The sequence below is a fragment of the Agelaius tricolor genome, unplaced genomic scaffold, assembly GCF_023055355.1.
Source record: "Agelaius tricolor isolate 1412-34295 unplaced genomic scaffold, bAgeTri1.0.p SCAF_16, whole genome shotgun sequence".
Lineage (NCBI taxonomy): Eukaryota > Metazoa > Chordata > Aves > Passeriformes > Icteridae > Agelaius > Agelaius tricolor.
This window is the reverse complement of record NW_027269276.1, coordinates 20,389,337-20,404,543: the sequence shown is the minus strand read 5'-3', so window position 1 is coordinate 20,404,543 and position 15,207 is coordinate 20,389,337. Positions and strand designations below refer to the sequence as shown.

General features: G+C 38.0%; 1 protein-coding gene across 10 annotated transcripts in view; it reads right to left on the bottom strand.

Moving 5' to 3' along the window:
• The window catches only part of OTUD7A (OTU deubiquitinase 7A), a 108,728-nt gene that overhangs the window by 54,840 nt on the left and 38,681 nt on the right, over positions 1–15,207 (bottom strand). For 5 of the 10 annotated variants that reach the window (XM_071442042.1, XM_071442043.1, XM_071442041.1 and 2 more), the window contains 2 exons: positions 12,925–13,042; positions 12,261–12,366 (listed from right to left, as the gene is read on the bottom strand). The gene's annotated coding sequence lies outside the window, so the exon portion shown is untranslated. Of the gene's footprint in view, positions 1–1,108; positions 1,215–7,473; positions 7,696–12,260; positions 12,367–12,924; positions 13,043–14,761; positions 14,867–15,207 lie in introns of those variants that run through there. The other 5 variants (XM_071442048.1, XM_071442047.1, XM_071442046.1 and 2 more) reach the window with 3 other exon arrangements.

The window sequence follows — 15,207 nt, the reverse complement described above, 5'->3', positions numbered from 1 at the left end:
TAAATCATCCCCTTCTGTAGCATCAGCTTTGTGCTTCGGTTCTGTCAAGACTTGGCTTCTTCAGTGCAACTTCTACATTCTGTACAAGGCCTTGCCCACTGCTCATTGGTTATTTGCAATTATTTAATTTAGCTCAAGCAACACATGAGGGAAATTTATCTCTAATAAGAGGGAAGTAATAACATTCAAGAAATAATAACAAGACCACCAAGGGGCTTCCATGATAAGGATGGCCACTATTGGTACTGGTCTTCTTAAGGACAAAGGACAAGTACCAAAGAAATGATAATTCTATTCTAGCCATGGAACTGTGTCTATCTGTGTCCTGCAGATGTCTGTGTTGAAAACTATGGGGGGGAAGGATGCAAAATTTGACACATAGCATCTGTCTACAGCTCAGCTACAGAAGATTCATGACTAGCTAATGTTTCATGTTCTTGCAGATCTGTGACAGTTGTCATTCCCCAGAGTAAGGCAGCACCTCAATGATCTATCTAACTTTTCAAAGACAAATTCTTGAACACAGTCTGAAGTGCTGGCACAAATTCAGTTTCTTTTTTTTTCTGAACCTTCATCACTTGAAATCTTTTTATAATCACTGCATGAGAAACACTTATTGCTTTATCTATGTCCTAAGTATGTATGTCCGTCACAGGTAACTGATGAAGGAAAGGATTTCTCCTCCTGCTAGAAAAGTCTTACTGTGACCAGTGTTCTTGCATGTGAACACATTTCTCCCCTTCCCAGCTTATGCCAGTTTGACTCAGAAAATGTGTGCAGTGGATTGAGTTGACAGGGATATGAAGGCAGAAGCTTAAAGGACATCAAAAGTGTTAGCAAAATGAGCTCTGTATAAATAGTCTTACTGATACAAGTCTCCAAGCATCCTTTGTCTTCTTGTACACAGAGATTAGAGGAAAGCTCAAATGCTTAATTGTATGTCAAGTGCACTGTCAGCGATTAAGGGTTCAGTATAGTCTTTAAAAATGGAGTCTGGAGCACATCCCTGCCTTTATGGAGACAATTCAACTGCTGTTTTAAACACAAGGCTTGACTGTCTGTTACTCTGCACGTGACATTGTTCTTTAAATCAAGGCAAAACACATACCGGTGATTTTTTTCACATTCCTCTTAAAAATACTGATCCTCTCAATTGGTAAATCCCACAGCTTCAGTGACAGACTGATGAGAAAGTTCTCTCTCTTACAGGTACCCTAAAAAATAGCAGCAGGATTGAACGTCTGAAATTCAGATTATGTGCAAAAATCAAGTCCTTGTAAGTCCTTAGGTGCACGTAAGTTAGAAAGAATAGCAAGCTATGAGCAGGCATTTGTGTAATGTGCTGGAATTCAGCAGAAGCTGGAATATCAGCTCAGTGTGTGCTGAGCTAAATGATCTCCAGCAGGGAAGAACACACACACACACACCATGCAGCAAAACAGAACTGGGGAATTTCCCCCCAACCCTGAGACTCCCACCCTTGTTTCTGTGAAACATGATGTTCCTCAGTTACTGCATTCAGTTTAGAAAATGAAACTAAGAAGAATAGAAGACTTAATTCCCTTTAATCCTAAAAAACCCCTATCATTTAATATAATCTCCAAGATTTTAAAACAGATAGAGATACAAATGAGGAAATAAAGATTTGAGACATGGCATCTAGAATGATTCATTTCACAACATTTTGAAGATTTAGAATATAAGTATAGCAACTGTGTGTTTCACTTAGACTACATAAGTAATTGAAAAGTCCTGCAGTAGGAAACTCATTCGTGAAATGAATGTAAAATTACCTAGTATTAAGAATGGTTGTTCATGAAAAATTAAAAAAACATGCCCTAAACAGTAAAAAAAAATTCCTTTCATTTAGTCAAATCAATTTGGTTACACAGACTTAGCTTTCTCCAGCCATAAATAAGCTGTAACTACCTCTACAGTTATGATTTTTCCTGTAATTCAGGCAATATGAAAAATAATAATTAATAGGAAATACTCAGCCTAAACAAGGAGAACTAAGAGCTGATGAAACAAGGGAAGTGTTATAAGGAAACATGCACCAGAATTGTACACACAAAAGAAAGCAAGAGAAACTAACAGATATTCCAAGTTTGATGTTAAAATAGCCTAATTTCTGACCAAGTTCAACAGGATGGATATTCAGCATCTCTAAGAAGTAGCCCATTAGTTCTAATTGCCACTGTCATCATCATCTATTATTGCATTCTATGAAAAAGCAGGACATGGAATTAAATAGCACTGTACCAACTAGGAAATTCATAATGCCAGGAAAAAACATATGGAAAAGGCTATTGATTGCAAAATAGAGCCAGGGGTGGGGGAATAAAACCCTTCACCACATTGAATATTAATGTCTACCGGCAACAGCTAAAAAAACCAAAAAACCTGTGCCTGCATTTTTCAATTTATGTACCAAATACACATATGAAAAGAACACCTGTAAAACTAAATGAAGAACAATCTCTTCTGAAACAAACAGCTCATCATGAACTCCCAGACCAAGACCAACTCCCAGATCAATGGACCAAGCTACCCCAGGGATAACAGCGCAATCTCCCCCAAGAGTCCGTATCGACGGGGAGGTTTACGACCTCAATGTTGGAGGAAAATACAAAAGAATTTGCAGTTTCCTTGAGCCTTAGCTGACAAACGTGATGACAACCTCACTCTAAGGAATTAGGATATATTTGTAAAGCTTACTGCAAGCTTCAGCATATAAATATCTTTCAATTTAATCTGCTGCAGAGAAAAATATTGATATATTTTTAAAACATCTGAAATTGGATTCTGAAAGGATTTCAGAAATACCTGTATTTTCCCTTGAACTTTGTCATAAAAGCCATGGAGAGTTGACAGATATATTTTAAAAAATCCTTTAAGCTATCAAAAAAACTATTCTCTTTCATACATTTAATTTTTTTTCTTTTTAATTTTAAAGACATTGATCAAACTCTCCTGCTTTGATGCTGATCAGAAGCCAGATGCATAGCAGAGCTGATTGGGAGTTGTTACTGATTATTTTTAGAAACAAATGTTTCAGCACTTTGGACAATACCCACTGTCAGTTTATTAGAAATTATTCAAAAACTCATGGCAGAAAATGGCTCTGCCTGACTAGCAGGGCTGCTTATTAGCCAGAAATTCAAGGAGGAGAGAGAGAATTGTGTTACTGTTGGTTCAGAATAAAAAGTTGTGCATGTGGAACAGGAACGATTTCAATGAAGATCTTTAAGTTCATTTAGGTTTTATATGAAACAGAAATAGCTGTGTGGGAGGGAGGGAAAGAGAGAAAATTACAATTATATGCAGGGAGTTGGTCCCACAACAACAGATCAGTAGTGTTTGGAAGACACATGCTCAACAGACAGACAAGACTATAAAGCACACAAAAGGAATTTTAAAAAACCCCAACAAACCCCACCAAAAACAAATAAGCAAAACAAAGCCCCCAAAAACAAAATAAAGCCCTCCAGCCCCCCAAAACAAAGAACCCAACCAAGAAAAAAAACCCAACAAAAAACAAACAAACAAAAAAACCAAACCCAACCAAACCAAAAAACAAAAGAGTTGGCTTGAAACCATGTTCTTCCATGGCAAAAAACCCAACTATGTGAGCTTTTCACATTGGTGGCTTAAGGAGTGACCAACCACACTGTAAGAAGCAGAACTCCCATTTCCCCTGCTTAGCTTTGCAGAAAGCCATTTAAAAAAATGATGGCTTTATTTTTTATGTCAGTGACTTTGCACTAAACCAGTCAGGCAGGCAGTGTGTGCTGCTGTGATGGTTTAACCCCAGCCAACAGCCCAGCCCCAAGCAGCTCCTTGGCCTCTCCCCCTCCAGCAGGACCAGCATGAGAACTGGTAAAGGTAAAAGCTGAAAAACTCCTGGGTTGAGATGAAGATAGTTTGGCAGGGAGAGCAAAGCAAAACAAGGAATCGATTCAGTGCTTCCCATGGTTGGGCAGGTGTTCAGCCATCCCCAGGAGAGCAGGGCCCCAGCACACAGAATGGTGGCTGGGGGAAACAAACACTGCCACTCCAAATGTCCCCTCTTCCTCCTTCTTCCCTTCTGTCACAGGGTCTGGAACATCCCTGTGGTCAGAGGGAGTCACCTGTCCTAGCTGTGTGTTCTCACAACCTCCTGTGCACCCCCAGATCCCTCCCCAGCCTAGAAGTAGGAAAAGCAGTAAAGACCTCGGCTCTGTGCGAGCTCCACCCAGCAATGACAAAAACATCTCTATATCATCAACCCTGTGTTCAGCACAAATCCAAAACACAGCCCCATACCCGACAGTGTGAAAAAAATTAACTCTAGCCCAGCCAAAACCAGCAGACACACAATATTGACTCACTTAAGTCAGCTTTTCTCTTATGTACAAATGTTTGGGAAAAACCTCTTGCTTTTCTGTTTGCTGAAGCAGTGAATTACCCAGCAGTGTTCTCCATTTCATGACAGACAGAATGAGCTCATTTCTTGAAGCTACAGTCAGTATACACTGAAAAGCAAACTATCTGTGGGGAGTTCATGATACTTGAAATGTAAAATGGTACAAGCTGAACTTTACCCAGTTGATAATAATTTGATTTTTTCAAACACTAGTTTCAAAGTAAAAGTGGTATGTCCAGAAAAGAAGAAGGTCACCACCATCTAACAGTCAAATATTTAAACTTGGATCAGAACTAAATTCATGCCACTAGTATATGTGTTTTAATTAATATAGAAACGGATCTGCTTATGTGCATTGTAATATATGCAACTCAGAAACTACACAGCAACTACTATTTTCTTATGTGTAACAAAAATATTTTCTGTGATGATGATCTCTATAGATTGGAGACTTTAAATAAAAGGAAGAAAAAAAATACCACTTCCATAAATAGATTTCATCCAAAAGAAATTTAGTTGCAAAGAACTTCTTGGGCAACTTCAAATAGTCCTGAATCTGACTGGTTAATTTTTACACAGCTTATGTGACTGAATAGCTACTCCACATATACAAATCCACATCTTCTTGATTAAATTAGTCTGTCAGTCTCCCGAAGTAAAGCCACAGCCAAATGGCCCAAAGTTATACAAACCATCTCCAGCAGGAGGTTGAAAATCTGGCTCTATACCTTCTCTGTAATTCAAATGATAGAACTTAAGCTCTCAAACAGACAGACATTCAGAAAATTTATATTATAATGCAATTGGTACTTAGAGATAAGCCGTACATGTTCCCATAATACTCTACCTCTGGAAAGTCAGACACTTAATAGAATGTCACTCCAGCCAGTGTCACCCCTGAAAGCTGACCTTGGAAATCTTCCTGTCCTATCAGGCATTCTACAAACCACTACAAGAATTTACCAAGGGACAGATTTGCTCACATTGTTCCCAATTCTTTCCATGAACTAATCCATCTGTTAAACACTGAAATGAGGGCACACACATCTATGGGACCAAAGGTTTCAGCAAGAGCCTTTTTTTCCATGTGGAGACAAAAAGGTAAGGACTGAAGCTGTAGTGTATCAGGTTTCTTACTGGAGAAACCTGGCTGAGAAAATACCTGAACTGCTGGAACTATATCACTTTGGCTTGCTAACATGGAACAGCTGCAGTGAAGGAATGTTTGCAATGGAAAGATTGTAGAAAGGTGAACAGATTCACCATGCCTTGGCTGAGCAGGAAAAATGGCCAGCATGGACAGCATGTGCTGCTCTAAAGAGTGCTGATGTGCTAAGGAAGAGCAGGGAGGAACTGCAGTCTTTTTCCTTCTCCTGCATCTGTATTTTAAACAGCCTGAAAAAAAAACCACTGAAAACTTTTTCAGCTCCCTGCTCATTGTAGGTAGAGGCATAGAGATGAGGTTAGCTTTTATAGTACTTTTGCTCTCCCTTCTAGGCCTTGGAAACTTTCTCCTGGGCATTACTAAGCTGGCTATGATGTCAAACAGCACAATGTATATACCATGTACTCTGAAGACAAATAAAGAGAAACACTAAAGCTTTATACATCATTTGCAATGTGCCACAGCGCTTCAGTGAAGATAAAATATCCAGTATTCTTGAAGAAGGCCTTAAAAATAGAAAAAAATAGTCTTGTGATTGTGAAAGCTAGGAATAAAATTAATTACAATAGTACATCAGAAGCTTAACTAACAAGCATAAGCATGATAAGCCACATACAGTCCTGTGATGTTCCAAATTTATAAATAGCTCCAATATTTTTCAGAAATAGAAGGCAGATCTCACTGCTGAAGGTGCCAATCTCTTCAGTTTTATCTGGACCCTTCTATCTACTTTTGGCTAACACACAAGGATCAGCATGCTTCAAGGCACACTTAAAATCTATGAATTCACAGAATGAATAATCCAGCTCCATGTGTAGAAAATTTATTTGGGAAATCCTATAAGCTTTGCAGGAAATTGTTCTGCAAGCAGCAGAGAGAAAGAAGCAACATTTTCTTTGGATTTTTGTCCTTTAATACCCTAAACTTGTGCAGCCACCAGCACATCCCAGAGTTAGCCCAGACACGTGCATGCACTTCTGTCTAACAGTGTAAAAAAGAAGTACCATGCTAATTTCAGGCATTTTTCTCCTTCACCAGCCAAACTTTCCCAAAAGAGACAATTGGCTTCCTCTTGGGGGGCACCTCCTCTCAGTGATGCTTTAATTGTCACAAGAATGAAAATTGTATCTAATTGTCTCATCAGAGTATTGAGCAATCCAGCAGATGCTTTCAGAATTAATGAAAAAATATTAAAATTATTTCTTGTATGCAGTAAAATCTCTTAACAATTGCTGAAAAGAGTGTAAATCTCTCTTAATTTCTGCATAAAGGGAAAGATCATTCCCTCACAAAATAAAATACCTCACCATAAAAATTTATCCAATTACTCACAGAACTTTTCAACCAAGACATTTTAATAAGACATCCTTTTAATCCCTGCCCATTTGATAAGACATTTGGTAGTTTATTATACCAGCAGTGCACAATTCATTTTTGTAACACAGCAATAATAAATAACACAAATTAAACAGTCAAATCTCAGCCTCCAGTGAAACAATATTTGGAATATAATTACATGCAGTACACATTTTGCAAAGGATGTAGACTCAGTTTCAAATTTAGCGAAATGTGACCAGGAAATAAGAATCTGGAACTTCACCACAGTGTTTGTTTGACCCTTTTCAGCCTTGAAATTTACCATTTGCCAAATGTTGTTTCAGTTTACAAGAGTGTTAAGGCTCCTCTAGTCCTCTGTAAAGAATTGACAGCTCCACGAAGAGATGCTTTTAGAATCTTGCTGGTCTAATTTATGCTGTAACTTATTTTAGTTACTCAAAATCTTATTCTCTCTGGGTAACGTTTCCAAATATTCTAAACATCCTTGTGAAACAAATGATGTCAGTTTTTCATGCTTTAAATGTACAGAGGTAGCTCAGAAGAAATGTGAGAGGAGATGACTTACTTGGAAACAAGGTATTCCCTGTCTTCTCTATGAACTGGCTCTTCCTTCTTTTAGCAATACAAACAGTGCCAGCTTCCCCAGCCATGTGCTCTCTGCCCTTATATACATTAAAAACCAGTGAGAGATCAGGTATGGATAGCTTTTGTCTAATTTACTGAAATCCTTTCTGGCTTTGCAGGAGAGGTAATTCAAAAACACATTAATCTACTGATAAAATGACTCTGAACTTAGGCTGGACCATAATTTAGTTGTGCAACGCTTAAACTCTACGACAGAACACATGCAGCATCTAGAACAAATAGACATACTTATTTTGAACCATTCTGATTATAAAGTTTAACACATTAGAAATTAAAGAGTTTCTAATGACCTTCTCAAAATTAGTAATACCTCAAGAAAGACAAAGATCATGCTTTCATCATGCAGCCACTGTCTCTATTTTTGTCTGCAGACACCATGCACATCATATTATTAACAGCAAAACCAGTGAAATAGAAATTCCCATGGACTTCATGCCAAATAACTATAAAAAGAGTGTATAAACACTATCAAAGTACCAAATACTTAAACTGTATCCTTCTACTATCTATATTGGTAATTTTCATGGATTACGATTCTTAGATTGAGATATATTTCTGTAGAATGACAGAATCTTGCTCTGAACTGAACCAGTCCATATTTTTTAATTAAATGGTTAGATTGTCCAGTGAGAACACTTTTTTAAAGGATACATTTAATTCTTTTCACCCAGGTCTAGAACTACCTACCTTGGAAAAACAGGTTTACTGTGAAAAAGAGATCTTCAAGACAAACAAAAACTTCCTGAAATTCCATGAGAAACTACCTTGGACAGTACTGGCTAAGAGAAGAAATACACTGGCCTGAAAGGCTTTGTGAAGTTTGTGCTTTAGAGACATGGATTCAGTGGTAAAAAACAGGATTTAAACAGTTTGTGCAAAAGAGAATGAATCTAATTTCTCACTGTGGAATAGGACTTAGAAGTATTTTACTCTACTTCTAAAATATAGCAAAAGTATTTTCATTTCATGAGAACTGAGTAAATTAATTCAGTTCACACTGACAAAATAAGTGATGAAAGCTGTACAGGCATGTAGAAGAGAACTAACTGGAATGTTTATGTTTTCTACATCTCCATGTTTGCACTCAGTCACAGTATGTACCTCATGCCATAACAATATTGTTGCTATTATGTAATATAACATCTGATTATAGACAGTTATTAAAATAACCAATCCAACTAGAAATTAAAACTCAAAATGACAGAGCATTGTCTGTAATTACAACACAGTTCTACTTCCACCCACGTTAGGCAGAGCTGCCCAAGTATCCTAATGCAGCAATTAATCTTTATTAATTGTATCTTAATGAAGATTCCTAGGACAAATTCAATATTGAAATTCAGACTATAATCAAATGGTACATCATCTTAAATCAGCCTAAAATGAACAGTAACTGCCAAATGATGAATTCAAGAGTAAGCTGCCTGTAGTGACAGGTAATGTGTCCCAGTTACTTGCAAAACCAAATGCCACTGCTCTATAATAAGCCAGCTTCTGTAAAAATACTACCACAGCAACCACCAAGATGAAACTTAAATAAAATGGAATAACATTTGTGTCTTATCACTCTGACTACAAGTTATAGTAACTGCATCAGAAAATTAAAAGTGATAACCACCTCCTCACTACAGGAGAGTTCTGGGACATGGCCTACATCCCAAAGAAGGCAGTTTGCTGACAACTCGTAGGCAGAAGTTGGTTGTGCTTTGGGTGATGCTGTCCCCAGCCCTGCTGGAAAAAGCAGCTGCCTGATGCAGATGTGTAAAACAAAGTAGAACCTGGAAATTCCTTTGCAAAGGAGAAGCACCCAGGAGGCTCAAAGAGGAAGGGTGAGAGATACCTGGGCCTATTTACAAGCCAGACCACCACCTTGCTCTAGTAGACACTGAGCTCAGTAGGACCTGAAGGGCTCCCACAGCTCAAGACAGCAACAAACAGCACCTGTGACTTGAAGATTTAGCCATCTAAACCAGGGCATCAGGGGTTTAGAGAAGTAAGTTGTGTGAAGTTGGTAAAAGAAATATCCAAGAAGGATCTATTTTTACAAAAACAATCAGTAGCTTAAAAGAGACTTATACTATTAAAAAAACCTTATGCAAGGTGGAATAATAGATAATTGAATTTCCTCCTCTTTCTTCAAGTCTGCAGGTTCCTTGGTCTGCTCTAATTTTTCCCTCTTCTGGACCTTAAAATCCAAAATTTAACAGAAGTATACCGTAGAATTAGACAATTCAGATGCACAAACAAGATACATTGGACAAATCTGGTTTAGATTAGATACATAAGACTTAATGGTATATAGAGGGCTGATCAGTATTACCTGAAATCAACGTTGGAGAAGATAAATCACATAAGCCATGCGATTTTATGACTTCTGAGAACCAAGTTCAGAATTTTTTTTCAGATAAATTAGGCACAAAATGAGGCAAGATTAGAGTCTGACTTGTCTTATTCAGGCACTGCTTATCTCTATTTGACTACTATCCCTAGCAAGAGAATGGAATTGGCTGGAGCCACTGCCCCCAAATAAAATAATCACTTTTAAAAGATTAAAGAAGCCATTAACATGGATTGACTTTGTCCCAGCAGAACAGAGCAATGCAATCTGCTCAGTGCTGGTGATCTGGCAAGGACAAATCAAAGTAGTCTGACACCCAAGCAGAAAGACAGGGACTCACAGATGCTGAGTGCAGTGTCCAAACTCACAAGGACTTCTGAAGTGACAATGGTTCCAAAGGAAAAATTCTGTATTCAAAACATTATCCTAAAATTAGGTACATGTGAACTGTATTTTTAATTTTGAGTTGCTAAATACCCTCTAAAATACCTCATACTAATACTCATAGAGATTAATTCTGCATGACTATAGATTAAGTTTTCTGTCATTGTATACTGTGATTGTGAAGGAGTCCCAAGAGTGCAGTCCCAGTCCGTAGCACTGCAGCATGGACATTGTATTTGCCCTGGTATCTTCATGTAATGGATTTGTTTCTAATTTTGAAGCGTAACCTTAGTTTTGAAATCTACTGCAAAGAACTTTCTCAACAGCAAGAGGGAGTAATGAAACATAGTTTGTTATAGAAGCATTGCTTTTCTCCCTCCTTCTCATGGTGATAATTCTGTCTCCTGTCTTGCCTTCTTTATTGCCTTCATTTTTCCAGGTTTTCCCAGCCTCCCACTTCTATGTTATCTCAGTTTTCACATAATCTCAGTATCTTGTATGGATGTGTCAGGTCAAGCTTCTGGACAGAGGGTTCCCACATACTGCACTCAGACAGGCCTAAGCACTTGTGTGTCTACAAATATGACAGTTTTGAGTTAATTCAGGATTAATTTAAACAAAAACAAATGCAATATCTTCTGAAAAATGTTTTCTTTCAAGCAAACCTTCATACCAAATATGTGTAAACAGACTGGATCGTGCATGGATAAGCAGAAAACCAAAGTTAGAGCTCACAAATCTTTCTTTGCTACTTTCAAGCATTAATTTGTCCCATTCCTGTGTTGTTTTGGGAGCACATTCTTTTGTTGTTGTTATTTGGTTTTGGGGTTTGTTTTTGTGGGTTCGGTTTTTTGGTTTGGTTTTTTGGGGTTTTTCTTTTTTTTTTTTTTTTTTTTTTGTCTCTGACTGCCAGAGGTCTCTGCTTGAACATAGTTTCTACGTCTGTCTCTGCTTGAACACAGATTCTTTGTCTCCTCCTTTCAGAAGTGGGACTTGATGTTCCAAACTGTCTTAAGGCTCTTGAACTATTGCTGAGCTCATCAGTTCTCTCTATAGCTGATGCACAAATTTTTTCTAAGCTCCACCCTCCTCTGTGCTTACTGGATTTTATTTAAGCTTTTGAGGATTAAGTATGGTATTAGTAAAACCTTTGGGATTCTTGCTGAGAATTGTACAAGTATCCATTTTGATCATGGAGAAGCAGCAGCATCCATATCACTGAGATAACATAGAAGTGGGAGGCTGGGAAAACCTGGAAAAATGAAGGCAATAAAGAAGGCAAGACAGGAGACAGAATTATCACCATGAGAAGGAGGGAGAAAAGCAATGCTTCTATAACAAACTATGTTTCATTACTCCCTCTTGCTGTTGAGAAAGTTCTTTGCAGTAGATTTCAAAACTAAGGTTACGCTTCAAAATTAGAAACAAATCCATTACATGAAGATACCAGGGCAAATACAATGTCCATGCTGCAGTGCTACGGACTGGGACTGCACTCTTGGGACTCCTTCACAATCACAGTATACAATGACAGAAAACTTAATCTATAGTCATGCAGAATTAATCTCTATGAGTATTAGTATGAGGTATTTTAGAGGGTATTTAGCAACTCAAAATTAAAAATACAGTTCACATGTACCTAATTTTAGGATAATGTTCAAGACAGATGCTGTGGTTCCAAATCAAAGCTACAGACCAGTTTCTCATACTTTTCATGCATAGATGGTAGAGAGTAATTATTTTCAGCTCCATTCAATTTGCTGCTTTAATTTGCTGAAGGTCCCCCCAAGCACTTTTGTGGACCTCATGGGGCAGGGGAGGCAAAAGCAGTAGGGAAGAACCTCCCAATCCAGCACTGCTGCCAAGGAAGTGTTATGTGTAACATACTTCCAGGGGAGAGAGAATTCTGTGTAAACAGTTTGGTTTAAGCAATGCAGGGACAGTGAGAAGCTCTACAGCAAAAGCAGGGACAAAATCTGACTCACCATGATAGGCTCTGCTTGCAAAAGTCTTCCTTCTCTCCTGCATGCCCTAACTCATTTTGGTGAAGCAAACAAGGCAGGCATCCACAGCAGCAAACCCACCTTCTCCCTGGAGAAAGGACAGAGAAGCCAGCAAGGAAAAGGCAGTTCAGAGCAGGAATATCAGCTACACAGCAGCAATTCAGCAAACATTGTTCTGCTCACTGCCCTGACCAAGGGGGTCACTGGGGATCTTCTGTTCAAGCCTCACATTGGGTTACACCATGTTATTACAGAATGAACTGCTAAGAAATACAAAAGCAAAGAACTGAGCCCCAGACAGCTTCTGCAGTGACACATCAACAGCAGCATCAGTTTAACATGGCAATGATATGGATGGTTTTAGGAATTTATGCAGCATGCAAGCTTTAGGAAGCACAGGAAAAGGTTGATTTAATGAGTAACAACGCATCATCCATCAGCTCTGTGCAGTCACAGGCAATAGGCATGTGGGTAGCCTGTTAATAATTTTAGTTGGTTTCTTTAGTTGTCTACACTTAATTGTTGCCAATAAGAAAACAAATTAAAATTTTTGTTTTCTTCACCACATCCTTATGCTCAGCTTTCCAAAACAACTACCCGGCAGATGCTGATTTGAGGGGTGAAGGGGATGTTTATAGCTACTCACAGGAATGAGGTAGGTAGGCCCCTTCTTCTGTTGCTAATATGTTTGCCTATTTAGGAAGGCAGGAGGCAACTGTCCAGCTGATTTACTTCTGATTTTGAATCTCTGCAGTATCATGTGCCTGTGAGGACAGAGAGAAGAGCAGAACAAGTTTTACTGTTTTATTCCAAAAGTGACACTAATTTGCTGTTCTGCATCGATTTGTCATACCCACCACACACTCTGACCCTGGAATAATTTTCTGTACCATTATTATAGAAAAAAATAATTCTATGCTATCTACATCAGATGGCAGCTTCTTAGGAATCCAGCCCCCTTCAAGTTTGGCTTAGATAAACAGAGGAAACACATCTCAAAATCAGTTTAGAGGGCTGGTTTTCTACCAGTTTGACCAGTTCTGTCTGTGGCAGAACTGAGTAAAATACTCCAGTAGATCCAATAGATTTAGTCAGTTTCTACTTATGAAAAATTTACCTGCAGATTGAAAACTACTCATTTTGTTTAAAAGAAAAATAATATTATTTAAAAAAAAAACCAGTAACCCCAAGACCAACAAGTACTGTAGACTGATCTAAAAGAATCCTCAATATTAATTAAATTAACCATAAAGCATAGACCTACATGGTTTAATGAGCTTTATCTCAAATGTTTTGCATCCTGACTGGATTTATTGTAGTTTATATAGCTTTGATCTGCTTGACCTGCTAAGAGATCAAAAATGACCTGCACATACTCTTCTTTTACAGCCTGTTTAGCAATGCTGTGACCAAATAACATTTTTTCTTTGACACTGATTGCTTCTCTATTAGTCTATGCATCATTCATCACAGTCTTAAAAGATAATCTAAAGTTTTTGGGGCTTTCATTCTTATAATTTTTAAATACTAGGAATATTAATTGTGACATCACACAATTCTTTCAAGTTATATCCCTCCTAGTTACACTTTCTCCTTTGTTAAAAAGAAAATCCAATCCACTCTTCTATTTTCTTTTTCCACTCTTTTAACTGTGTTTTTTCCAAGTATATGCTGTTGCACAAATTGATTTCAACATAACACACCTTTGCTGGACATTTTAAAAGCCCTTAGACACTACCTGCTCCACAGGCTGAGCTGAGCTCACCTGGTGAACTCATGTCAGCCACCTAGAGTATTAAGTTCGCTATTCTTTGGAATTGCACTGAAAAGGGAGAACAACCACGGTTACCTGACCAGAAAGAGCTAAATAGTCTCCATATTCATATACAGAGTATTTCCAACTAGTGGTGGTGGTCACAAAGCCAACATATTGAAGATTTAGAAAATGAAGATACAACTCCATGCTGTTGGGAACTTACATGTACATTTTAACAAATTTCTACTGGTAGAAATTTGTTAAAACTTTACTAACATTTTTTACTAAAGATAACGCATCTTTAATTCTCAGCATTATAGGAAAGAATCCAAAATGCCAAATTTAGACATTTTAAAGAGATGTAAAATCCAGATACTTTTTTTCATTATTGCCAAAGTCTTTACTTCAAACTTCTAGACTGAAACATTACCCAAACTTCACCTCAGTTTCACTGTAGTGTTTTTATCGTTATGTGCAGATTGTACAAGTACGCACAATTATAAATGAAAAACCGTGCTCAGTATCTGTGAGGTCATCTGATTCCTTTGCAACAGCAGCATTTCCTTCACACACGCATTACAGCCACACCCACAAATCACCGAGAGCAAGTGGTGCATCAGTAATGCTCCTGTCTGTCCTGGTGCCCTCTCATCCTGCCCAGCCGCTGCACACTCACAACTCAGTTAGAAACAGCACACATGGAAGGACTTCTCAGAGTGTCACTGACCATCAAAGCGCCTCTTGGTCTCTCTGAAAGCCCAATATAAACAGCTGTTCCAATTGCAGAAATCAAAAGATAGCCAGAACAAATATCTCTTTAGATAGTAAAAACCTGAAGGAAAAAAATTAACACATAAGGGGCTGCAGAGAAAAGTCCCTTGTGGTTTCTCTGCCTTCTGGATGTTTAAATGCATTCACTGGGTAATAAAACAGAGGTTAGGAAAATGAGAGTAAGAATATTGGTGTCATCCTAATTGGGTATAATTCCTATGACAGCACAAATAATGTGCATGGAGAGGCAAAATGTGTCTTTCAGTGAGGAGGCTAGAGCAAAAGCCACAGCTTCTTACAAGTGTGAATGACAGATTTAAATGAAATTGTAATTACCAATACAAGCAATGAATTTGACCTCAGTCAAATTCAATTCTACATTCAGCTATTTGATGATTCATC